General features: G+C 44.9%; 7 non-coding genes across 7 annotated transcripts; all 7 read right to left on the bottom strand.

Annotated features, from left to right (window-relative positions):
* Nucleotides 1–1,510: 1,510 nt before the first annotated feature.
* Nucleotides 1,511–1,592, bottom strand: trnal-uag (transfer RNA leucine (anticodon UAG)). The gene has a single exon. It is a non-coding gene; the product is annotated as a tRNA-Leu (tRNA).
* Nucleotides 1,593–2,417: 825 nt separating this feature from the next.
* trnal-aag (transfer RNA leucine (anticodon AAG)) lies at nucleotides 2,418–2,499 on the bottom strand. The gene has a single exon. It is a non-coding gene; the product is annotated as a tRNA-Leu (tRNA).
* Nucleotides 2,500–2,922: 423 nt separating this feature from the next.
* On the bottom strand, nucleotides 2,923–3,004 carry trnas-uga (transfer RNA serine (anticodon UGA)). Its single transcript has one exon. It is a non-coding gene; the product is annotated as a tRNA-Ser (tRNA).
* Nucleotides 3,005–3,465: 461 nt separating this feature from the next.
* On the bottom strand, nucleotides 3,466–3,538 carry trnak-uuu (transfer RNA lysine (anticodon UUU)). The gene has a single exon. It is a non-coding gene; the product is annotated as a tRNA-Lys (tRNA).
* Nucleotides 3,539–7,496: 3,958 nt separating this feature from the next.
* On the bottom strand, nucleotides 7,497–7,578 carry trnal-uag (transfer RNA leucine (anticodon UAG)). The gene has a single exon. It is a non-coding gene; the product is annotated as a tRNA-Leu (tRNA).
* Nucleotides 7,579–8,393: 815 nt separating this feature from the next.
* On the bottom strand, nucleotides 8,394–8,475 carry trnal-aag (transfer RNA leucine (anticodon AAG)). The gene has a single exon. It is a non-coding gene; the product is annotated as a tRNA-Leu (tRNA).
* A 420-nt stretch (nucleotides 8,476–8,895) lies between these two features.
* On the bottom strand, nucleotides 8,896–8,983 carry trnas-aga (transfer RNA serine (anticodon AGA)). The gene has a single exon. It is a non-coding gene; the product is annotated as a tRNA-Ser (tRNA).
* Nucleotides 8,984–26,868: the final 17,885 nt, after the last annotated feature.

Genomic DNA, 26,868 nt, shown 5'->3' with positions numbered 1-26,868 from the left:
ACCCCTGTGCTGGCAAACCGTCGCAGACGGGACATCCACTCATCGTCCCCGAAGGCCTTGTGTGACTTTTTAGACATCTCTGAAACATTTGAAGCATGTTTAGAATTATAATTACTGATTACATACACTGATTAGTAACATAACACTAGCCCATGACTTGACTACTTATTACTCTGTGTTCTATAATTATAGAAACACAGTTACACACTCTTAACAACAACACACCAGTATCATGATCGATAATGATATAAGAAGCACACTGAAAGCTAAAAATACACGAATCTACAGTATTAGTGTTGTTATTATAACTGTTAGTTCATCATAGGAGACAGTAACATCAGAAGTGCTGCAGTTTTTAAGCACATCAAGATAGCAATTGATCATAACACTATACGAAAATTAACCATGTTTTTTTTGTGGTACAAGTGTAGTAACCATGGTTTTTTGGCACATTGATTACTCAGGGCAAAACCATTGTTTTACTACAGTAACCATGTTTTTTTGGTTTTAACTGTAGTAAAACCATGGTTTTTCCATCTAAAGGGTAAGCAACGTAAAGCATCATAGAATTTGAGAAAACAGTTAAAACTATAAGCATCTGTTGATGTTGTTAATGTAGTTAATCATTGGAGACAGTATAACAGTAACATAAGAAGTGCTGTACACTAGCACATCACGATCACGATAGAACACTAAAAATAACTTAAAGAATCATAACACACGAGAAAATGTTAAAAATATATGCATTTGTTGTTAATGTTACTGTAGCTCATCTTAAAAGACAGTGACACGAAAAGTGCTGCATGTTGCCAGCACATCAAAATTGCGATCATAACACTAAAAACACATTCATTATTTAAAACACGTCTTGAAGCACACTGAAAAATTAAAATCCACAAATGTTTTATTGTCGTTCAAGTAAATTAGTTCATCACAGGAGACAGTATAACAGTAACATAAGAAGTGCTGTAGTAGCACATCACAGTCGCAATAGAACACAAAAAAAACTTTGTAAAATGTTAAAAATATATGCATTTGTTATTAATGTTAATGTAGCTCATCTTAAAAGACAGTGACAGGAAAAGTGCTGCAGGATGCCAGCACATCAAGTTCGTGATCGTAACGCAAAAAACACCTTAATTATTCGCAAGACTAATTCTTTAATTCCTCGCAAAGATGAAGCAGGGGACGCAATTCGCTCAGCAAAGAAGATACGACGCAGGGAATCGACGGCCAGGGAATCCTCGCAAAGATGAAGCAGGAGAACGAGCAAAAATGAAAAAGCTTGTCCTGATTGGACGTAGTACACAGCCGAAAGCGCAAACAGGTAGAGCTATCCGGGCTCGTGATGGTGTGCAAAAAGTTCTTGGTGTAGGCCCTCAAGGGTGAGTGGGAGGTGTTCAGTACGGCAGGTGAGTGCAGGTTCATCCCTCATCGAGCACACCTGAACCAGCTAATGTGGCTCTGGAGGTAAATGAAAAAATACGCTCCAAGTGGAGCACAGATCCACTGGCAGCAGTGGGATTTGAACCCACGCCTCCGAAGAGACTGGAGCCTAAATCCAGCGCCTTAGACCGCTCGGCCACACTACCTCGAAAAGGCATCTTCTGCGGGCCGTTTCCACCATTGTGTTTGACATTAGGCCCCGACAACGTTTCGCAGACAGTCAGTAATTCACAGGGTTCTGTCTGCTTAGTGTTATGTGCACCTTTCTGATGCAGGGGCGTTCAGTCCTTTCTCTGGAGGCGATGCCACCTGTAGATTGCAGATCATCAAGTACACCTGAACCGGATAATGTGGCTCTGGGAGTTGGCAGGTAAGTGAAAGTCAGACGTGTTTTAAAAACTGCCCTGACAGCTTTTCTTTGGTCTTTTTTTGCCCGTGATTTCCTTAAAGGTTCCTGCAAAGCAAACATTTGTAAATCACATTAAAGGTTATATGTACACATTGGTTTACGTTGAATGTGTACTATATTTATACACACACACACACACACACACACACACACACACACACATATATATATAATAAACATACAGTGAAATAAAAGAAAAAACATATTCTGAAGTCTCCAGAGAGTTTGCGAGATTTCTTGTGTTCACAGCATAGACCGTGGTTCACAGTTAGAACTGTTTGGTAATCCGATCGCGTGTGGGTTGCGCTGTCTTCGTCACAACACGGCGCACCGTCAGAAACTCTAATAAGATTTAAAAAATTTTTTTAGTGAGGCCCAGGCATAAGAGCTCTGCGTAACTTCTCAATGCTCGGTTATTCAACCCTGTCCCTGGAGGTGAGCCTAGCCGCAGTTGCATCCCCCTGTACCGGCCCATTTGGCTCAGATGGTCTGCAGGTACATGAAAGTGAGATGCGAATTAAAGGCTGCCCTCACAGCTCGGCCTGTGCGCTAACTGGCAGATTGGCAGCGGTGGGATTTGAACCCACGCCTCCGAAGAGACTGGAGCCTTAATCCAGCGCCTTAGACCGCTCGGCCACGCTACCACAGGACTGCAGCTTCGGCAGGCCCTTTTTCGCCACTGTATCTCTCAGATGGCTGTACAGCCGCAAGTTCACGCGGACCAGGTACAACAGCTGACAAGTGCTTCTATATCCTTCTGGTGCTCGTTACACAGTTTTGATGGAATCCCGCATGAAAGACGCATTTACAAAAAGCAGAGAGAGCGTGTCAACTGCACTTTGAGCAAAAGCAGGCGAGCGTACTGGCAACCAGCCATTAGGCTGGTTATATCAGGAACACTTTCCATCTGTAACAGAGCCGCTCGAAACAAACACGTGGGAGTCTATAAAGGGCTGCATCGTGTTCTCTCGCTCTCTGTTCATCCCATGCTACCGACTTGGGTTAAAGCAACAAAACGGCTCGCGAAATTGTTCGTCCGACAAAGCGAACGCCTAAAGCAGAGAAGCCGTAGTCGGCAGGGTTTGAACCTGCGCGGGGAGACCCCAATGGATTTCAAGTCCATCGCCTTAACCACTCGGCCACGACTACAACGGGTTTGGTGCCCTCTGGGCTTAACTTGTGCGGCTAAGAGGGACGAGCCGGCAGCTTAACCGTCGATGTAATGGAGACGTCAAAAAGGGTCAGGCAGGATCACATCAACGACACAAACACAGCACGTGGTGTCCTGCCGTGACTCGGATTCGAACCGGAGTTGCTGCGTCCACAACGCAGAGTACTAACCACTATACGATCACGGCAAGCCACCGGGCCTATGGCAAAGCTGCGCTAGCAGGACTTCTTGACTACATCTGCAGGGAGGGGATTGGCAGGTTTTGCTGAGGTCTCAAGGAATTTCTGGTGCATGCCAGTACGGCAGCTGAAGCAAAGCTCGATTAAATCCTGCTCAAAGCCCATATGTCGACTCCAACTCAAGAGCAAACGTTTTCTTTTCATTTCTTTTCACAGAGGGCGGGCCCGAAAAGCTCACAAGGTAAAGGCGACTTCGCCATCGCCCGAACAGGTACTTGAACCCTGGACCTTCAGATTAAAAGTCTGATGCTCTACCGACTGAGCTATCCGGGCTAGTGAAGTTGTGCAACAAGTGGGAGGTGTTCAGTACGGCAGGTGAGTGCAGGTTCATCCCTCATCTAGCACACCTGAACCAGCTAATGTGGCTCTGGAGGTAAATGAAAAACTACGCTACAAGCGGAGCACAGATCCACTGGCAGCGGTGGGATTTGAACCCACGTCTCCGAAGAGACTGGATCCTAAATCCAGCGCCTTAGACCGCGCGCCGTTTCCATCATTGTGTTTGACATTAGGCCCCGACAACGTTTCGCAGACAGTCAGTAATTTACAGGGTTCTGTCCGCTTAGGGTTCTGTGCACCTTTCTGATGCAGGGGCGTTCAGTCCTTTCTCTGGAGGCGATGCCACCTGTAGATTGCGGATCATCAAGTACACCTGAACCGGATAATGTGGCTCTGGGAGTTGGCAGGTAAGTGAAAGTCAGACGTGTTTTAAAAACTGCCCTGACAGATTTTCTTTGGTCTTTTTTTGCTCGTGATATGTTTTAAAAACTGCCCTGACAGCTTTTCTTTGGTCTTTTTTTGCCCGTGATTTCCTTAAAGGTTCCTGCAAAGCAAACATTTGTAAATCACATTAAAGGTTATATGTACACATTGGTTTACGTTGAATGTGTACTATATTTATACACACACACACACACACACACACATATATATATAATAAACATACAGTGAAATAAAAGAAAAAACTTATTCTGAAGTCTCCAGAGAGTTTGCGAGATTTCTTGTGTTTACAGTATAGACCGTGGTTCACAGTCAGAACTGTTTGGTAATCCGATCGCGTGTGGGTTGCGCTGTCTTCGTCACAACACGGCGCACCGGCAGAAACTCTAATAAGATTTAAAAATATATTTTAGTGAGGCCCAGGAATAAGAGCTATGCATAACTTCTCAATGCTCGGTTATTCAACCCTGTCCCTGGAGGTGAGCCTAGCCGCAGTTGCATCCCCCTTATCGAGCCCCCCTGTACCGGCCCATTTGGCTCAGATGGTCTGCAGGTACATGAAAGTGAGATGCGAATTAAAGGCTGCCCTCACAGCTCAGCCTGTGCGCTAACTGGCAGATTGGCAGCGGTGGGATTTGAACCCACGCCTCCGAAGAGACTGGAGCCTTGAACGCCAGCTGCCGAAGGATCGTCCGGCAAAATGTTGAAGAATGTTGAACTCACAGCCAATCGCGTGGGAGCGCTTCAACATTTGCGGCCAATCGCGTTGCAGCGTTCAACATTCGTAGCCATTAGGGGGAGAGCGCTTCAAAATTTGCAGCCAATCGCCGAGCGGAAGTTCAACAGAGTGGCGGCCACTCTGTAACGTGGCCGCCTTATTTCAGAAAAAAAAACAGTCACGTTTACGGGTCTTGAACTCAGGACTCCCGCGGAGAAGCGAGTGGCTCTAACCACTAAACCAAGTGGTCACAATCAATCCAAACACTATATAATATAATACCCGTACACTTATAACCTTTAGAGGAAAAAAAAAAAATTTAAATTACAGTTGTTCAGGTGCCAGACAGGATGAATCCCGTCACAAAATCACAATATCCCGGATAGCAAACCACCAGTTACATTAATTTCCCCAAAAGTCAAAATCCCAGACGCATTTAGTTTTCATGGTTTATTTTAAACTGTCCAAAACAAATATATACAAATGTCCAAGGGGAAAACAGCCCAGCACAGTCATCTTCCGTGCAAGGAAGTAAGAGTTAACACCACACGGTAACCAAAAGCAAACCACAGCAAAAAACGAAATATGGAAATCCAAAAACAAACAAACAAAAACAAAAAACCCCAAACAAACGCGTCATCCTATTTCCGTTCCAACGAAACAGATCCACGTCCATATGCATCCATACAAGAGAAAAAAAGAAAGAATAAACACTTAGTTATATTTAAACAATAACGTCAAAGGGCAAAACAACAGCTAAATAGGAGAAGGTGCGGATGTAGTGTATGTGTGTAATGGATGCATAGTGTTAACGTACTGACCAGATTAGTGATCCTGAAAGGAACAGGAGAGTTTAGACGAATTTTGCCAGACACCCACACAGTAGAGTACATGAACCGCCAAGCTTTGCCAGCTACTCCAAATGGTTAATCATTAAGTGCTTTTTCGAGAAGTACCATTAACTCCACTACACTCCAGATCTCACTCACAGGAGGGTGACGTGACATGAAAGAGATGAATACCTGAACGTCTGACATGCATACCTTAGGCGTGTGGAATCCACAAAGGCATTTCTGTGGTCCACCAAAAAGTGTTGCCTGGCCACGGACCTGCATTGGACATTTATCTATCTGTGCAAATAAAGACCTCTAGGTTAGGTTAAATGGGTTTAAGCATGTTTTCTCATTAACTTTTGTCAGTACTTACCCTCTGAAAGAGTTCAAACCACTTCTTCTGACGGGGAGCAGGTCTGTTGCCAGCTTCAGAGGGCCAAACCCCTGTGCTGGCAAACCGTCGCAGACTGAACATCCACTCATCGTCCCCGAAGGCCTTGTGTGACTTTTTAGACATCTCTGAAACATTTGAAGCATGTTTAGAATTAGAATTACTGATTACATACACTGATTAGTAACATAACACTAGCCCATGACTTGACTACTTATTACTCTGTGTTCTATAATTATAGAAACACAGTTACACACTCTTAACAACAACACACCAGTATCATGATCGATAATGATATAAAAAACACATTAAAGCACACTGAAAGCTAAAAATACACGAATCTACAGTATTAGTGTTGTTATTATAACTGTTAGTTCATCATAGGAGACAGTAACATCAGAAGTGCTGCAGTTTTTAAGCACATCAAGATAGCAATTGATCATAACACTATACGAAAATTAACCATGTTTTTTTTGTGGTACAAGTGTAGTAACCATGGTTTTTTGGCACATTGATTACTCAGGGCAAAACCATGGTTTTACTACAGTAACCATGTTTTTTTGGTTTTAACTGTAGTAAAACCATGGTTTTTCCATCTAAAGGGTAAGCAACGTAATGCATCATAGAATTTGAGAAAACAGTTAAAACTATAAGCATCTGTTGATGTTGTTAATGTAGTTAATCATTGGAGACAGTATAACAGTAACATAAGAAGTGCTGTACACTAGCACATCACGATCACGATAGAACACTAAAAATAACTTAAAGAATCATAACACACGAGAAAATGTTAAACATATATGCATTTGTTGTTACTGTTACTGTAGCTCATCTTAAAAGACAGTGACACGAAAAGTGCTGCATGTTGCCAGCACATCAAAATTGCGATCATAACACTAAAAACACATTCATTATTTAAAACACGTCTTGAAGCACACTGAAAAATTAAAATCCACAAATGTTTTATTGTCGTTCAAGTAATTTAGTTCATCACAGGAGACAGTATAACAGTAACATAAGAAGTGCTGTAGTAGCACATCACAGTCGCAATAGAACACAAAAAAAACTTTGTAAAATGTTAAAAATATATGCATTTGTTATTAATGTTAATGTAGCTCATCTTAAAAGACAGTGACAGGAAAAGTGCTGCAGGATGCCAGCACATCAAGTTCGTGATCGTAACGCAAAAAACACCTTAATTATTCGCAAGACTAATTCTTTAATTCCTCGCAAAGATGAAGCAGGGGACGCAATTCGCTCAGCAAAGAAGATACGACGCAGGGAATCGACGGCCAGGGAATCCTCGCAAAGATGAAGCAGGAGAACGAGCAAAAATGAAAAAGCTTGTCCTGATTGGACGTAGTACACAGCCGAAAGCGCAAACAGGTAGAGCTATCCGGGCTCGTGATGGTGTGCAAAAAGTTCTTGGTGTAGGCCCTCAAGGGTGAGTGGGAGGTGTTCAGTACGGCAGGTGAGTGCAGGTTCATCCCTCATCGAGCACACCTGAACCAGCTAATGTGGCTCTGGAGGTAAATGAAAAAATACGCTCCAAGTGGAGCACAGATCCACTGGCAGCAGTGGGATTTGAACCCACGCCTCCGAAGAGACTGGAGCCTAAATCCAGCGCCTTAGACCGCTCGGCCACACTACCTCGAAAAGGCATCTTCTGCGGGCCGTTTCCACCATTGTGTTTGACATTAGGCCCCGACAACGTTTCGCAGACAGTCAGTAATTCACAGGGTTCTGTCTGCTTAGTGTTATGTGCACCTTTCTGATGCAGGGGCGTTCAGTCCTTTCTCTGGAGGCGATGCCACCTGTAGATTGCTGATCATCAAGTACACCTGAACCGGATAATGTGGCTCTGGGAGTTGGCAGGTAAGTGAAAGTCAGACGTGTTTTAAAAACTGCCCTGACAGCTTTTCTTTGGTCTTTTTTTGCCCGTGATTTCCTTAAAGGTTCCTGCAAAGCAAACATTTGTAAATCACATTAAAGGTTATATGTACACATTGGTTTACGTTGAATGTGTACTATATTTATACACACACACACACACACACACACACACATATAATAAACATACAGTGCAATAAAAGAAAAAACGTATTCTGAAGTCTCCAGAGAGTTTGCGAGATTTCTTGTGTTCACAGCATAGACCGTGGTTCACAGTCAGAACTGTTTGGTAATCCGATCGCGTGTGGGTTGCGCTGTCTTCGTCACAACACGGCGCACCGTCAGAAACTCTAATAAGATTTTAAAAATATTTCAGTGAGGCCCAGGCATAAGAGCTCTGCGTAACTTCTCAATGCTCGGTTAATCAACCCTGTCCCTGGAGGTGAGCCTAGCCGCAGTTGCATCCCCCTTATCGAGCCACCCTGTACAGGCCCATTTGGCTCAGATGGTCTGCAGGTACATGAAAGTGAGATGAGAATTAAAGGCACAGCTCAGCCTGTGCACTAACTGGCAGATTGGCAGCGGTGGGATTTGAACCCACGCCTCCGAAGAGACTGGAGCCTTAATCCAGCGCCTTAGACCGCTCGGCCACGCTACTACAGGATCTCAGCTTCTGCAGGCCGTTTTACGCCACTGTATCTCTCAGATGGCTGTACAGCCGCAAGTTCACGCGGACCAGGTACAACAGCTGACAAGTGCTTCTATATCCTTCTGGTGCTCGTTACACAGTTTTGATGGAATCCCGCATGAAAGACGCATTTACAAAAAGCAGAGAGAGCGTGTCAGCTGCACTTTGAGCAAAAGCAGGCGAGCGTACTGGCAACCAGCCATTAGGCTGGTTATATCAGGAACACTTTCCATCTGTAACAGAGCTGCTCGAAACAAACATGTGGGAGTCTATAAAGGGCTGCATAGTGTTCTCTCACTCTCTGTTCATCCCATGCTACCGACTTGGGTTAAAGCAACAAAGCGGCTCGCGAAACTGTACGGCCGACAAAGCGAACACCTAAAGAAAAGCAGCCGTAGTCAGCAGGATTCGAACCTGCGCAGGGAGACCCCAATGGATTTCTAGTCCATCGCCTTAACCACTCGGCCAAAAACAGGGCAAAATGGACTGCTACAAGGGGGAAAGAAAGGGAAAAGAGAGGGGGAAGGGGGAAAGAAAGAAAGAAACAAAATGACTATATTATAGTTCTTGAATGCTCACAAAGGATTTAAGTAAAGGGTTTGATTGATTTTTGACTATACAATTTATAATAAAAACTTAAAATAAAAAATACTGATCTGACAAACACACCACACACTCTTGCCAGGACTTGCACCTGGATTCTTCCACCCAAAGGATGGATGTGTTACTATTACACCACAAGAGTTATGTCTTTCTTTTTTACAAACACTGCAAATTAACAAATTAACACGGCAAGTAAAAACAAAATGTTCACAGCACAACACACATAGCACAATATACATAACTGCAATATATAAAACGAAAAAAAATCAAAGAGCTTGTACATTCTCCCTCCACTGTGCAATCGAGAGGCCTGAGGCTGGACAATACCACCGGCCCTTCAGCTGAGTGTGGCCAGTTGTCTTATTTTTTGCCAGCCCACACTGCTTGCAGATATAGTGATAAATATCCTTTGCAAGTCGATTCCGTTGTGGTTCACCCCTAGCCACTCGCTCCTCATCCTCTTGGGCAGATTTCTGCCTTCTCCATGTGCGCTGCCTGGGTTGAGTAGAGAGACAAGTTTGTGGTGGCAGGTTATCAGGCGCCTGGAACTGGGGAAGTGGCCGGAACTGGGGAGGGGTCTGGAATTGGGGCGGGGATGGAATTGGGGTGGGGGATGGAATTGAGGATTGGGCATAAATTGGGTAGAATGAGGCACTGGAAGATCTGGTGGGTAGCTGGGAAAGGGTGGGTAGTACCCAGGGGGGAATGCAAAGTGTGGTGGGTATATGGGACATGCTGTGTAAGATCCAGGAGGAGTGGTGGGCAGTGGGCACCTATTGGAGACACGCTTACGAATAAAGGCCTCTCCCTCCTGATTTGCTGGCTCCACAAATACCATGGCCTCATGCCCATGCTGTGCAGGTACAGCTGGAAGTGTGCGCACTTCAGGAAGTGACTCTTTTGCCAAATATAATTATTTGGGCAGTTCAGTACCCTGCAGCAGCATGTCTATGTCCACACGTTTCTGTCTTCTTAGTAGCCTGCAAGAGAAACATTTATCATCTTAAGTTATACATTTTAATGAATTATAGCCCATTGTCTTTACCTAGTAAGCAAGAAGCATGTACATGAAGTACAATCTTGATATACTACTGTGATTAGTGGTGTAACGGTACGCATATTCGTACCGATCCGTCACGAGGAAAATTCCAAATGAAGTCATCATTCCTATGCCCTACTCCCTTCGAAGGGCAGAGCCCTTGGAGTTTACACTTTGGAGTAAACAGGGCATTTACGTGCCATTATGTAGACGTTTGGTATGCACTTGGCAAAGGAAGCGACGTAATTTCCTCATTATCTTCAGCTGGCATGTTCCCGTGAGAATGAAGCATTGTGTCCGTCAGCAGATGTCGTTGTTTTAATGGCATAACTTAAGCATTAAAGCTAACTCTTTGCAAATAAACAATACATTTTTAAAATGTTTATATATATATTAGTGTTTATATTTTATTATAGAATATTTTAAATACTTTTTAAAATATAAAATGTATGTTTAATTGCAAATGCGTAAGTTATGCCATTAAAATAGCGACATCTGCTGACGGACACAATGCTTCGTTTTCACGTGAACATGCCAGCTGAAGATAATGAGGAAATTATGTCGCTTCCTTTGCCAAGTGCATACCAAACGTCTACATAATGGGACGCAAATGCCCTGTTCACTCCAAAATCTAAATTCCATGGCTCTGCCCTTCGAAGGGAGTAGGCCATAGGAATGATGACTATATTTGGAATGTTGCCTGTGACGGTTCGGTATGAATACANCCTAGTAAGCAAGAAGCATGTACATGAAGTACAATCTTGATATACTACTGTGATTAGTGGTGTAACGGTACGCATATTCGTACCATTACACCCCTAACTGTGATTGTATAAAAGTACTGCATAAAAGAAAACTCACCACGAGGAGACAGTAGTGGTGTTTATTGGGACCATAACCAGGTTAGTCTGTCCTAGAACCACTCTGCTGTCCTCCAGCAGCTGTTTTAAGTGGCTGTACACCACCACAATAGATTGTGGTATTGGCAGAGATTTTCCTTGTGTGTCCTTGGGCCTGTTCCGTGCTTGCTGACACTCTTTTAAAAGCCGTAGGCAAACACATTCACATACCCTGTGCACTTCAGGGTTCTGAGCTGCCTGCCCATGAGTCATGAACAGTCTATGGAAAAGAAGGATGATATAATCTGGACTGTATACTGGGTTATAAACAAGTGAAGATCCAAATAGTCAAATTACCTCTCTGCGGCCTGCTGTCCTGGAGCAGAGCCACTCCGCTTCCTGGACGCTCTCCAAGGTCCTGGCAAAGTCTTCTTCTTAACTCTCTGGCTATATTTTGATGGCATCTTGTCCATGGCATGTAGAGCCATGTACAGCTGGACTATGTTGGCCTCCTCTTGTGATGACAAGGCAGTGATCATTCTCTTTAGGCCAACCAGGTAGGCTGCCAGGGCATCAACTGCCCCCCAGCCAGAGACACCTCTGGAATCACGCTGTTTTCTCTGAAAATTGAGAAAAAATGCCAACCACAGTCCAATAAATATATAGTGTTGTAGTAATTATTTTGCATTCTACTTTCATGTATTTTAATTTTACACACAGTTGAGAATAGGTGTTTTGCATTGCACCAGATACATTTTTTTAAGTAAAAGATAGAACAGGATAGCAACATTACCTGGCCTGATGTGCTAGGACTTGCAGTGTCATTCTCCTCTTCCTCAGTGACCTCCTCATCAGGGGATTTGGGTCCAGTGTCACCCACCTGACAGCTGGCCTCCACGACAGCTACTTGAGGGCCAGAGTCATCAGCCCTAAGGTCAGCTGCATGGCACACAGTCGTGTCAATTTCATCTTCAGGATCCTCTGGGGAGACTTCAGGCATGTCAAGGAGGTGTGCAATCAACTGGTCGCCTCTATTGGACTGGGCCAACAGGTACTCCACTGCAATGCGCTCCCCTGAAATAATTTAGTAAATAGTATATTAATAATAATAATCATAATAAAGACATTGCTAATGGGGAGAGGACACACACACAGGAGATAGAGAAGAATATTCCAATGCTCAGCATTGCTGAGAGATATCTTACCAGTGGGTTTTCCCAGAGGGGTGAATTCTGGCATCAAAGCCTGACCAAGGACCCGTTGGCTCATGTTGTTTAAATGAGACATTAAACAGACATCGGATGTCCTGAGTGTTGAGGCTCCCACCACATATACAGCTTCTTTTGCCCGGCTCATGTTCCACCTTGAGGCCCCCACTAACATGTACATTTGTGTGTGCATGGCATTGCATCTCCATCCTAAGAATAAAAATGCACAAATTCAGTCAGCAATTATTTTAAACTGAGGACATACAAATTTAATGACAGTTATAGAACAGTAAAAGTAAATTTCATGAAAACAAGCCAAATCCAGTTAGTACCCAGGGTTCTACTTCTATAATGCTGACAACAATAGCAATNCTTTTGAACTAAAATATCTATAGAACACACTGCAATTTAACATTTAGAATTTACCAGGAATGAAGGCACACTGGTGGCGGTGAAAACTCTCCAGCGAGGATGACCCCCTGCCACACCTAAGCACGTTTAGGACTTTGCCACCTTTCTGGAGTGTCCCCGTCTTTGTGTACAACTCTACATGTGGAGGGTCCTGGATGCACTCAAGGTGTTTTTGTTGCATCTACCAGACATGGTGCATGCTGTCAGGGTTAACCAGGCGAAGCCCTGTAGTGTCAGTTAGCTCCCACACTGATTCCAGCAGCCCTGAAATCATGGTCCGGACCTCCTCAGCCTTGCGCGTCCGTCTCCTACAGTGCTTTGCCAGTTCACCTGGGCTGATGCTGGCTATGAGCTGTACCTCAGTGGGAGCCTGTCCACCATGGCTGCTCTTCCACTCCCCTCTTTTGGCTGCCTTAAATTCTTCCAAATCCTCTTGATCCCACTCAAAGATACAGGAGGAAAGTTTTGAACAAAAGGCACCATAGAGAGGGTGGTGCTCTGTAGTAAGACCACAGTTGAATCTTCTCATAAAATGGAAGATATCTAGCCTTACAATGAACTTCCATGGTCGAAAAAGATTTAGCACCGCAGGTGCACCTGGCAATCAAAAAGCATGCATTTGATTTAATTTCAACAAAGTTTCCAGTCATTATAGTTTAATTATTGCAATTACATTCCATTGACTGTAATAATAATAATTACCATCAACAATAGGAAAAGGGAAACTTTTATATTAACTTTTGTAAAATATATTGCAATGCATGTTTGATAAAGTAGTCATTTGAAAATCCCACCTGACTGACTACAGCAATCCCGGTCAACATAGATGACCTCAGGCTCTGGCTCGCCAGCATTCTGGTAGCGTCTGACGACGCCCTGGCACAGCTCCTCCAGTCCTGCGCCTTCACCTGTTGTCAAAACACTGTTCAAAACCTGGCCGAGCTCATTGCCAATATTGGTCATCCATGCAGCTGTGTCCCCAATGCCACCAGCCAGCTTTTTGGTGATCTGAAAAACAAACACAAGGAAACAAAGACATTCTGACAGGGTTCATTTTACATTTACTTCTTATTGCTATGGTGCATTACAACATATATAACACAAATGCACAGTTTTTCATCATGATGTTATGACCTGGAGAAAGTTTGTGATGCTATAGTGTGTTGTTTGTGTTTTGCATTCTCTTGTTCGTGTGTGCAGACACGTCACTAGTCCAGATGGGTGTGGTCTCTACTAACCACTTGGAGATGGTCATTGGTCCTACGCTTTGTGCCCTTTGTATATAAGGACCGCCCCAAACACTCATTCGAGGCCTTGGGTTCCTTGTGTACCTTGTGTGCCATTGAGCTCTTGTGCCTTTTGCTGATGGTTCTGTTTGGAATTCTTTGTTGTGATTTCATGATTCTTGTGACTATTGTTGGGATATACTTATTCTTCCTATGCTTATTCACTGCTACCTAAAAGGAAACACTTGTAGCCGAGAGAGTTAAAATCTGATTATGTGAGTATGTGTGCTGTGAATTTAGTAACTTAATTCCAGTATCTGTTGTATGTCTGAACATGGTATTGTGAATACGGAGATTTGGACTTCATGTTATTTTAAGTACACTCTCATACATTGTAAATACCTTTTACATATTTCACCAAGTTTCTGGAGGTAGGGGGTTAGACGCCATTTTGATTTACAGTTTTACTTTGTTTATCCTCAGGGAGACAGATAAGATACCTTGTATTTTGTTTTCTATTATTTATTCTCCTAGGTTATTTAGTACTCTAAAATAAGACCGCTTTTGTTTATTATGTTGGCCTTGTCTGCCCCTGAAGAGAATCCCACATTGACGATTAACTAACTGCTTTGGTTCGTTATCTGAGGTTTACATGATGAAATTATGTCTATTCCAATTACTTAACATGGATGGTTGAAAATAAACTTCATGCTCAGCCTCAAACTTTCATGTATTGTACCTTCTTAGTAGAATCCATCTTTAGAATTCTGCCATAGGTGGAGTTATCACCCCCTTCATCTCGTCAAGATGGCTGAGATGTTGTTGGAGTGGACAGTCTCAAAACACTGGGCAAGTGGAAGTGGCCTGAATGGTGCAGGTGCAGAAAAGGCAGGTGCCTTGCAGATTGGACCAGGGCAAACTTTCTCAAATGATGCTCACAGTCAGAGAGGTACTGGATGGTTCGTCGTGCCCACTCTCACTGTGGACTTCCTCTACTGCTGACTGGAGATAGGAGGAACTGTTGCACTGGTCCTTGGCCTGAGGAAGGTCACACATTTCCTGTCCAGGGCTAGCTGAGTGGTCAGCACCAGGAGCGCTCCTCAGGACCATAACCCTCCCAGTCCACCAGATACTGCACGGATCGTTGCACTCGGCGGGTATCCAGTATCCGGCGGACGGTATAAGCTGGTTGGCCCTGGATGATGCGAGGTGGAGGAGGGGGTCTGCCTGCCGGGACAAAGGGAGAAGACACAACAGGTTTTAGCAAGGATACATGGAACGTGGGGTTAATCTTAAGTGAACTAGGCAAGTATAGCCGGTAAGTAACAGGGTTTACTCTCCTGGCTACCCTAAAGGGTCCGATGTATTTCTGGGCAAGTTTGCGGGACTCCACTCGTAGGGGCAAGTTCTTTGTGGCGAGCCATACCCTCTGACCAGGGCGAAGGGTGGGACCGGGTCGGCGGCGTCTGTTGGCCTGCCGTTGGTAAGACTGAGAGGCACGTAAAAGATTGTGACGGACCTTTCTCCATGTGAGTCGACAGCGTCTGATGAATGATGTAGCTGAGGGAACACCAACTTCCACCTCTTGGTCAGGAAACAACAGGGGAGCATAGCCAAACTGGCATTCATGGGGAGACATCCCAGTGGCAGAAGAGCGTAGGGTGTTGTGGGCATATTCTGCCCAAACAATGAATGAAGACCAGGTGGAAGGGTTGTTCGAGGCCATGCACCTGAGAGTAGTCTCCAGTTCCTGGTTCATCCGCTCCGTCTGCCCGTTAGACTCAGGGTGGTACCCAGACGACAGACTGGCTTCGGTTCCAAGGAGCTGGCAGAATGCTTTCCAGAATCTAGAAGAGAATTGGGGGCCTCTGTCCGAAACTATATCCTGGGGGATACCGAAAACCCGAAAAACGTGGATTATAATCAGGTCAGCAGTCTCTTTAGCAGAGGGTAATTTGGGCAAAGGGATAAATCTGGCTGCCTTGGAGAACCTGTCAATGACGACTAGAATCACTGTGTTGCCTTGGGATGAGGGAAGACCAGTGATGAAGTCCAGTGAGATGTGGGACCAGGGCCGATGGGGAATGGACAGCGGATGGAGTAACCCCTGAGGGCAGAGACTGGAGGTCTTATTCTGGTTGCATATGTGGCATGCCTTGACGAAGGTGCTGACATCCTCTTTGATCGTGGGCCACCAGAACCGTCTTCGGAGGAACTCGAGGGTGCGATCGATGCCAGGGTGGCAAGTGAGGCGGGAAGAGTGTCCCCAGAAGAGAACCTGAGCACGTACAGCCTTAGGGACAAACAGACGATTGGGAGGCCCTCCTCCTGGATCCGGTTCCCTGGCTAGGGCTTGTCGCACTGTTCTCTCAATAACCCATGAAACGGGTGCCACGATCTTGGTGTTGGGGATTATGGGTATGTCAGTGTCGTCTCGAGTGGTGGGAGCATATACTCGGGACAGGGCGTCAGGCTTGAGATTTTTAGAACCGGGCCGAAAGGTTAGGAGAAACTGGAACCGGTTAAAAAAGAGGGACCAACGTGCTTGTCTAGAGTTCAACCGTTTGGTTTGTTGAATATACTCTAGATTCTTATGGTCCGTGAGTACTTGAAAAGGATGTGCTGCCCCCTCGAGCCAATGTCTCCACTCCTCTAGAGCCAATTTGACCGCCAGGAGCTCACGGTCTCCTACGTGATAGTTCCTCTCTGTGGGTGTGAGCCGGTGCGAGAGAAAGGCACAAGGGTGGAGTCTTTTGTCATCACCTCTCTGGGACAGTACTGCTCCAACCCCCACTTCAGATGCATCTACCTCCACAACAAAGGGCTTGTCCGTATCAGGAAGCGTCAGAATGGGAGCAGAGATGATCCGCTGCTTAAGGTTCACGAAGGCTGCCTCAGCTTCCGCCCCCCACCGAAACTCAGCGACGCCACCCTTGGTAAGGGCAGAGAGGGGAGCTGCTATAGAGCTGAAGTTTCTGATGAACTTCCGGTAGAAGTTCGTGAACCCGAGGAAGCGTTGGACTTCTTTGAGAGACGTGGGGGTGGGCCAATCTGCTACCGCCTCAACCTTCTTTTGGTCCATCTGGATACGGCCAGGTTCCACTACGAATCCCAAGAACTGTACTCGAGAGGCATGGAACTCACACTTTTCGGGCTTGACGTACAAGTGGTTATCGAGAAGACGTTTGAGGACTCTTCTGACATGCTCCGTATGTTCTTGGGCGGAGGCCGAAAAGATGAGGATGTCATCCAGATAGACGAACACAAAGAGGTTGAGCATATCCCGGAGCACATCGTTAATAAGGGCTTGGAAAACAGCCGGGGCGTTGGTCAGGCCAAAGGGCATCACCCGGTATTCGTAGTGACCGGTGGGAGTGTTAAAAGCTGTCTTCCACTCATCGCCTTGCCTGATCCGCACAAGATGGTATGCATTCCGCAGATCCAGCTTGGTGAAGAGGGATGCTCCTTGCAGTAACTCAAAGGCTGTGACCATGAGGGGTAGAGGGTACCGGTTACGTACTGTGATGCTATTGAGCCCTCGGTAGTCGATACAGGGACGTAGTCCCCCATCCTTCTTGGCCACAAAAAAAAACCTGCCCCTGCAGGTGAGGTGGACGAACGAATCAAGCCCGCTGCTAGGGCATCCTGGATATAGGAATCCATAGCAAGCCGTTCTGGCGGAGACAGAGAAAAAATCCGGCCCCTGGGAGGGCAGGTGCCTGGAAGCAGATCAACGGTGCAGTCGTAGAGCCTGTGGGGTGGTAACGTAGTGGCCTTCTGTTTGCTGAACACCATCTTAAGGTCATGGTAACACTTGGGGACTCGGGACAGATCAATGGACTCTAGAACCTCGGGAGAAGGGTCAGGGGAACTCGAGAATAGGCATCTGGCATGGCACGTGGGGCCCCACTGACTGATGGACCCCACAGCCCAGTCAATGTCCGGATTGTGATCACAGAGCCAGGGGTATCCAAGAATGAGGGGGAACTCGGGAGAGGGGATGAGATGAAACCGTATCATCTCCTTGTGTCGAAGGATAGTCATGTGAAGAGGGGTAGTAGCTCGGGAAACTAGGCCTGACCCCAGAGGTCTCCCATCCAGCGCAGTGACCTTCAAGGGAAAGGTAAGAGAGTCAGTAGGGATGTTGTTTTCTTTGGCCCAGGTACCGTCCATAAAATTTCCTGCAGCACCAAAGTCCACCAGCGCTCGTAGGGGTAGCTCTTGAATGTCCCAGGAGAGGGTGACTGCAAGAAGGAAGCGGGAGTTGGACGGATGGGAGGTGCTTACATTCCCCGTTACAGTTCTCCCTGGTCTGCACGGGTTGGGGCATTTCCCTGAAGCTCGGGACAGGCATGACGGAGATGACCGGGTCTGCCACAATACAAGCAGCAACGTTCTCTCATCCGACGGTCTCTTTCTGTCTGGGAGAGGCGAGTACGTCCCAGTTGCATGGGTTCTGGAGGTGCTTGTGAGAAAGATGGATGGAACTCAGGACTGGGACCGGTGGAGAATGGGCAGAGAGGTCTGCGATGAAATTCCCTTTCTCTCAGTCGGTTGTCAATGCGGGAAGCTAGTTTTATCAGGTGCTCAAGACCTTCTGATGGTTCCCGGGTAGCAAGTTCATCTTGAATTGAGCCAGAGAGACCGTTCAGGAANTTAGGGACAAACAGACGATTGGGAGGCCCCCCTCCCGGATCCGGTTCCCTGGCTAGGGCTTGTCGCACTGTTCTCTCAATAACCCATGAAACGGGTGCAACGATCTTGGTGTTGGGGATTATGGGTATGTCAGTGTCCTCTCGAGTGGTGGGAGCATATACTAGGGACAGGGCGTCAGGCTTGAGATTTTTAGAACCGGGCCGAAAGGTCAGGACAAACTGGAACCGGTTAAAAAAGAGGGACCAACGTGCTTGTCTAGAGTTCAACCGTTTAGTTTGTTGAATATACTCTAGATTCTTATGGTCCGTGAGTACTTGAAAAGGATGTGCTGCCCCCTCGAACCAATGTCTCCACTCCTCTAGTGCCAATTTGACCACCAGGAGCTCACGGTCTCCTACGTGATAGTTCCTCTCTGTGGGTGTGAGCCGGCGCGAGAGAAAGGCACAAGGGTGGAGTTTTTTGTCGTCACCTCTCTGGGACAGTACTGCTCCAACCCCCACTTCAGATGCATCTACCTCCACCACGAAGGGCTTGTCCGTATCGGGAAGCGTCAGAATGGGAGCAGAGATGATCCGCTGCTTAAGGTTCACGAAGGCTGCCTCAGCTTCCGCCCCCCACCGAAACTCAGCGACGCCACCCTTGGTAAGGGCAGAGAGGGGAGCTGCTATAGAGCTGAAGTTTCTGATGAACTTCCGGTAGAAGTTCGTGAACCCGAGGAAGCGTTGGACTTCTTTGAGAGACGTGGGGGTGGGCCAATCTGCTACCGCCTCAACCTTCTTTTGGTCCATCTGGATACGGCCAGGTTCCACTACGAATCCCAAGAACTGTACTCGAGAGGCATGGAACTCACACTTTTCGGGCTTGACGTACAAGTGGTTATCGAGAAGACGTTTGAGGACTCTTCTGACATGCTCCGTATGTTCTTGGGCGGAGGCCGAAAAGATGAGGATGTCATCCAGATAGACGAACACAAAGAGGTTGAGCATATCCCGGAGCACATCGTTAATAAGGGCTTGGAAAACAGCCGGGGCGTTGGTCAGGCCAAAGGGCATCACCCGGTATTCGTAGTGACCGGTGGGAGTGTTAAAAGCTGTCTTCCACTCATCGCCTTGCCTGATCCGCACAAGATGGTATGCATTCCGCAGATCCAGCTTGGTGAAGAGGGATGCTCCTTGCAGTAACTCAAAGGCTGTGGCCATGAGGGGTAGAGGGTACCGGTTACGTACTGTGATGCTATTGAGCCCTCGGTAGTCGATACAGGGACGTAGTCCCCCATCCTTCTTGGCCACAAAAAAAAAACCTGCCCCTGCAGGTGAGGTGGACGAACGAATCAAGCCCGCTGCTAGGGCATCCTGGATATAGGAATCCATAGCAAGCCGTTCTGGCGGAGACAGAGAAAAGATCCGGCCCCTGGGAGGGCAGGTGCCTGGAAGCAGATCAACGGTGCAGTCGTAGAGCCTGTGGGGTGGTAACGTGGTGGCCTTCTGTTTGCTGAACACCATCTTAAGGTCATGGTAACACTTGGGGACTCGGGACAGATCAATGGACTCTAGAACCTCGGGAGAAGGGTCAGGGGAACTCGAGAATAGACATCTGGCATGGCACGTGGGGACCCACTGGCTGATGGACCCCACAGCCCAGTCAATGTCCGGGTTGTGATCACAGAGCCAGGGGTATCCAAGAATGAGGGGGAACTCGGGAGAGGGGATGAGATGAAACCATATCATCTCCTTGTGTCGAAGGATAGTCATGCGAAGAGGGGTAGTAGCTCGGGAAACTAGGCCTGGCCCCAGAGGTCTCCCATCCAGCGCAGTGACCTTCAAGGGAAAGGTAAGAGAGTCAGTAGGGATGTCATTTTCTTTGGCCCAGGTACCATCCATAAAATTTCCTGCAGCACCAGAGTCCACCAGCGCTCGTAGGGGTAGCTCTTGATTGTCCCAGGAGAGGGTAACTGCAAGGAAGCGGGAGTTGGATGGATGGGAGGTGCTTACATTCCCCATTACAGTTCTCCCTCGTCTGCACGGGTTGGGGCGTTTCCCTGAAGCTCGGGACAGGCATGACGGAGATGGCCGGGTCTGCCACAATACAGGCAGCAACGTTCCCTCATCCGACGGTCTCATTCTGTCTGGGAGAGGCGGGTACGTCCCAGTTGCATGGGTTCTGGAGGTGCTTGTGAGAGAGATGGATGGAACTCAGGACTGGGACCGGTGGAGAATGGGCAGAGAGGTCTGCGATGAAATTCCCTTTCTCTCAGTCGGTTGTCAATGCGGGAAGCTAGTTTGATCAGGTGCTCGAGACCTTCTGATGGTTCCCGGGTAGCAAGTTCATCTTGAATTGAGCCAGAGAGACCGTTCAGGAAGCATGCCATGAGTGCCTCATCATCCCAGCCGCTCCCCGCTGCAATCGTCCGGAACTGGATAGCGTAGTCAGTCACACTGCGATGGCCCTGTTGGAGATTTAGTAGCTTCCTGGACGACTCTGGGCTACTGGCAGGGTGTCGAAAGACTCGCTTGAACTCCTCCGAAAAGGCTGAGTAGCTGGAGCAGCAGGTACCTTGAGCCTCCCACACAGCGGAGGCCCAAGCCAGGGCTTTCCCAGACAACAACGTGATGATATATGCAATCCTCGACCGGTCAGTGGGAAACGAGGAGGCCTGCAGTTCAAACGAGAATGAACATTGGGTTAAAAAGCCTTTACAGGAACTCGGGTCACCTGAAAATCGCTGTGATGGTGGAAGTCGAGGTTCCACCCCGGGGTTTAGTGCCATGGGGACTTGGATGGACTGGACTTGAGCGGCAGGAGCAGCGGGAAGTCGATGCGACATCCGTTGAACGGACTCCAGCATCTGTGACAATAGCTGGGAGTGTTGCGCCATTAAAGTCTCCTGTTGTACCAGCATGGCCTCGTGGCGTTGGAACGCCCCCTCGTGGCGAGACAGTGTAGAGAGGATCTCCTGTGAGCTGGCTGCCTCTGGGTTCATGGTGGCACTAAGTTTCTGTCAGGACCCGGGCTCGAACTCGGGTCTCTGGTGTAAGGGATAGTCACTACACCAGTCGAGCCACGTGGTATCAGATGGAACCCAGAAGATATAGGCAGACACAGCAGGTTAAGTATTCCAGTTTAATGAACAGAAAAAGCCAAAGGCAAACACAGTGTCTTCACAAAAGTAAATAATCCAATAGGTGGAGAGGTAGATCCACAGAGTCCAAAATAAAAAACCTCGTGATAAAAATAGAATAAACTAAAAAAAAGGCAGGGTTCGCAGGGGGAACAAACACATACCAAAAAATGGAGGTCACAATAGAAATCCAGTCTCGGGAAGCAAGCAAGCAATAATCCACACGGGTAGAACACACAAGGTTGAGTTCTAACATACAAACTTAGTGCAAGGAACTGAGGAAAAAAGTAAGGTTTAAATACTACACGGGAAAACAAGGCACAGGTGAAAACAACTACTCAAATTAAACAGGGATCAAAACCAGAACACAATGGGGACTCCTAGTGGCCAAAACAAGACATGACAGGCAGAATGGTGACACAAGACAATGGCAAAAAAACATCAGTCGATGATTGCATGTCACTTACATGATGCTAGCATTCTAAGGCCAAAACTCTTGTTGTCCAGAATGACTCAAGTGTCCGTGGATGTTCTGAAAGACAACATCAAGGAGAAATTTGCAAAGATGTTTCCCAGTGCAGTGGTTGTCAACATGACCAACAAAGTCACCATAATAGGCACCGACTATTGTGTTGGAATGTTGGTGCATTTTGGATCAACGGGAGGGTTGCCTGACTTTGGAGAAATACTCCAAACAATTGTTGCGTATGAAAGTCCTGTCTTTGTTCTGAAGTTGCTAAGTGGGGGGTACCATGAGCACCTGAGGAGCTTCAAAGTAGAGCCCACAGGTGAGATTATGGGCAAATGGTGTCCCTGAAACACTTCATTTACATACTAGAGTAGGTTTTACCTTAAGTTGAAATAATGATGTCTTTTCAATTGTTTGTGTGTTTACCAAGTAAACCTGTCAAATTTCAACAAACTTATGTTCTCTGTCTCTTTGCAGTGGATGCCAATACTAAAGAAAACTGCCAGTTCAGTTGCATGTCATCATAGACGGAAACAATATCCAAAAGCTGAAGCTTCCATCAGGAACTCCTGACAAGGTGGAAAATCTTGTTTTTGAAATCGTTCAGACATTCCAGTTAGATTGGGAATTTGACCTACTCTATGAAGACAAAGACTTTGGGAACCAATATTTCACTCTCTCTTCAACGGCTGACCTAGAGGACAAAGCGACTGTAAAATTGGTAAGAAAAGAGCCTTTAATCACCCTTGACTTGTATCCAGTAGAAGAATACGGACCGTCATTCACACAAAGTACCTTGGAGACCTGCCCAGCAAATGATGGTGAAGTGAGCACCTCTCTTGCAAATGTTGGTGAACCATCAACCTCAGAAGCTGTTTTTATTCCTGAGTTCTGTCGCTCTGCTCCATGGCCAGTACCATTTCAAGTGCCAAAGTTTTCTCGTGACATTGAACTTATTCTTGCAGAGGCAAACAAGTCATATCTTGCTTGTGAAACACACTTCAATGATGCAAGTGTTAAATCTGCAATAATGCAAGACCTCTCCAAAGCTATATTTACTTACACAGCCTACCCTTCAAGTGTGCAAATATCCTCAGTAGCTGAAGCCCTTGTTCAGAAGTTTCCATGTCTAAAGGAGCCTGGGTCGTTTGGAGGGATTTACGGCTGGCAGCAGCGCCTCAAATATAAGATGCATAATTTCCGTGCCAAATTGAAATCACAAAAATATACATATCCAGAGTTGGAAGTTAACACATTGAAAAGAAAGCTACCGAGAGATGCAGCACCAGCCAAAAATGTGAAGCGGCCAAGGAGGGCGGAAGTAAATTATCTCCCTGCATATCCTGTTGGTGATAATCAGGACACATTAGAAAAGGATAGGCTTGAGTTAGTTGATGAGTTGAAGAAAAAGAACAACGAAAAGGTAATTGAAGAAAAAATGTTAAGAACCTTTTCAATTCGAAGAAAAGAGGTTGTGACCATCAGCCCAGCTGTCAGTGTCTACAAAGAGAGATGGCCAGGATTATTTAGCAAGGCTCAGGTAAGAATGTTTGATTACATTTTATGTTTTACCATCAGGAACACTGTTGTTGTTGTTGATCTCTTTTGTCTACTTTTGAAAAACAATGTAATATTTTTGTCATCCATTTATTAGGTTTTAGTGGAGTTCCGGCGTATAACAACAATTTCCCTGGAAGAGACATTTATGCTGAATCTTGATAGGTACACACCACGTCTTCTGCAGCTGATGCTTGCCAGAGGAAGAACTTCTGGTACCAGGATGTGCCCTCTTCTGAACACTATAAATGAGGTATGTTTTTGTTTTACTTTTTTTCACAGATATTTTATTTTGAGTTTAGATTTTGGAGTGAGCAGGGTATGCGCGTGCCATTATGTAGACGTTTGGAATGCACTTGGCGAAGGGAGCAACTTAATTTCCTCATTATTTTCAGCTGGCGTGTTCCTATGAAAATGCAGCATGGTGTCCCTCAGCAGATGTCACTTTTTTAACAGCATAACTGTTGCAAATAAACATACATTTTATATTTTAAAAAGTTTTATATATATATTAGTGTTTACATATTATATAGCAGCTTCACACACTTTTATGTGTAAACTTATGTTTATTTGCAACAGTTATGCTTAAGTCATGCCACTAAAACAGCGACATCTGCTGGTGGACACCATGCTGCGTTGTCATAGGAACATGCCAGATAATGAGGAAATTCCAAACGTCTACATAATGGCATGCGCATGCCCTGCTCACTCCAAAGTCAAAACTCCAGCGGCCCTTCGAAGGGAGTAGGGCATATGAATGATCACTTTCATTTGGAATTTTCCCTGTAACCATTCGGTACGAATACACATAACGTTAAACTCCTAGCACAGTGTAATTCCACATCCTGTAAAGGTCAGTTTTGGCCATTTTCTGGAAAAGGCCTTAACCACATAAACAGCAGCTGACAGCACATGACAAACATAAACTCAAATTTACAAAATGTAACAGGAATTAATTCTAAGCCGTGTCTAGCAATCACTGAAAAAAGATCCCTTGTCTTTTTCTAAACTTGTGCACATGTTGTCAGATTAAGTTATTTTTATTGCTTGTCTTTTTTCTGTTTATATGGTCTCTTATGATGCAGTGAGCTCACAGAACAACTGTATTTTCACTCAAATGCATCTCCTTTTAGTTCCAGAGCATTGAGAAAAAAGGGATATACTTGTCTGTTGCCTCATTGAGTACCTTGGGGAAAACCATGAAGAGCTCTTTCAAGACTGCCAGGTATGCTATTAAATGATTGATCAGCAACTCTAGGTATTCAAATGAATACACAAAAAATTGCACTGATACCATTGTTTCATTTCTATTGTTGACAAGAGTAATTTAGCCAATGAACTAATTTTTTCGGGTTGCCGATTGTTGAACCAATGCTTTGAAAAGAGTAGACTTAGTCCCTCTCTACACGAACACAGGTATTTTCAAAACCATTGATTTTTCTGGCAGGTCACTGAAACTACATTTTTGAAAACTCAAATTTTTCAGAAACACCACTGGCTACATGTTGTCATGTAGCCAGTGGAACTAAGTTTTAAGCCTACTGGTAAGGATAGTAACCTTTTTTTTTATTGTCCAGCATTAGATAATATAGGTGGTGAATATCGTGGATTTGTAATGGAGACAGCCCTCACAAAATAAGAGGATATGTGAATAATGTTTATTTAACTAATGTAAAAATTGACATGCATTTTGTTTTTATTTTTAACAGGTAGGAGAACTTGAGAGGCAAACAAACCAAGTAATGAAAGTGCTGGTGATGCATAATCCCACAGCTGAGCAGGACCCAGCAGATGTGTATATAGTTAAAGAAGGCAACAAAGTTCTGAGCGGGTGTGGAAACAGAACCACAGCGTGCATATACTGTTGATGGGATTGATATATGCCCTGAACCTAGAGTATCCAAGAAACCTGAAGTACAGTTTTGATGTGTTCCAAAAACTTTTTTGGAACTTGATGGAGCAAACCCCCTCAAAAAGGTCCAAAGCCTTAAATGTAAGCTAATGGAATGAGCTTTTTTTACTGTAAATTTTCTTCAGCCAACAAAGGCTGGAAAATGTTCAAGAAGTAATTACTACGATGACTTGTATGTCAATTGAAATTGACAAGAATAAGAATATTGCTTTGAATTATTTTGACATCCAGTGAAAACAATTAATATTTTATTTAAATGAGTTTGCAATCGTTGTGTGTCACTTGAATTTGAATGTAGAAGGGCTCTTTTTTACTTGCATTAGTTAGCGTTTAATATTTTAAAAAATGAAATGCATGTTTGTGTCCTTATAGCATGTCAATCCACAGAGGTAAATGTGATCGGCCTTTCATCACAGATCAGTGTTGCAACCACTGCAGCACCACAATGCATTGAATAATAGTTGCTTATTGTTTGAAAGGACAAAATGTTATATTTTATGTATGTTACTTGAAATTGAATGTAAGATGATTTAAGTGTTTAAAAAATAAAGTGTGTTCATTGAAAATGTAATTACAATCTCCTTTCACCGTTTTTAAGTACAAAGTAAATTCAACCATCTCTTAATAAGTAACATTTAATTCTTTATATTGGCTAAATATTACTAATACTAATTAGGTAGATGAACATTACCTGCTGTCAAAGGGTAAAGATTACCCAATTTTATTAAGTAATTACTTGTATAATATACTGTATTAGGTAACATTTACCCAATTTAATTTAGTTTGTTATAACTTGTAAATTTAGGTGCTATTTACTCAAAAATATGGGGTAGAATATACTCATTTAAAGTGAGTGCAAATTGTTAACTCAATTTTATTGAGTAGATTTTATAGGTTGTTTTTAGTGCATGCGTAACTAGTAACTTCCGGGAACTATTGAGAGGTCGTGTCACGTGATTCATGGAGCCTTCAGATAGTTCCAGGAAGTTTTCTCTTTAAATGCTTTATTTCTTAAAAATTTTTATTCATTAAATGGCTTTCGTCTTTAATTGTGTTAGAAGTTTATTGTGGGATTACTTTTGTGTCTTTTTTATTCAATCAAAAATTCTGTGTTTTAGAGTAAAACTAATTATTTTGTAATTAAAAAAAAAAAGATCGGAGAAAAACTCCGAAATTGATAACAAAATTGTTTGCGTTGCGTGCAAATCTTTGACACTTTACATTTTTCTTTGTGCACTTCAAAAACTTTTCATCACGAAACCACAAATGTTGCTCTCCTATTATGGCGTTATTATAATGACAAATGTCGCGAGCGCATACAAGGC

This window comes from Triplophysa rosa, linkage group LG11 (assembly GCF_024868665.1).
Source record: "Triplophysa rosa linkage group LG11, Trosa_1v2, whole genome shotgun sequence".
Lineage (NCBI taxonomy): Eukaryota > Metazoa > Chordata > Actinopteri > Cypriniformes > Nemacheilidae > Triplophysa > Triplophysa rosa.
The sequence above is the reverse complement of the archived record's forward strand: the minus strand, read 5'-3'. Positions and strand labels throughout refer to the sequence as shown.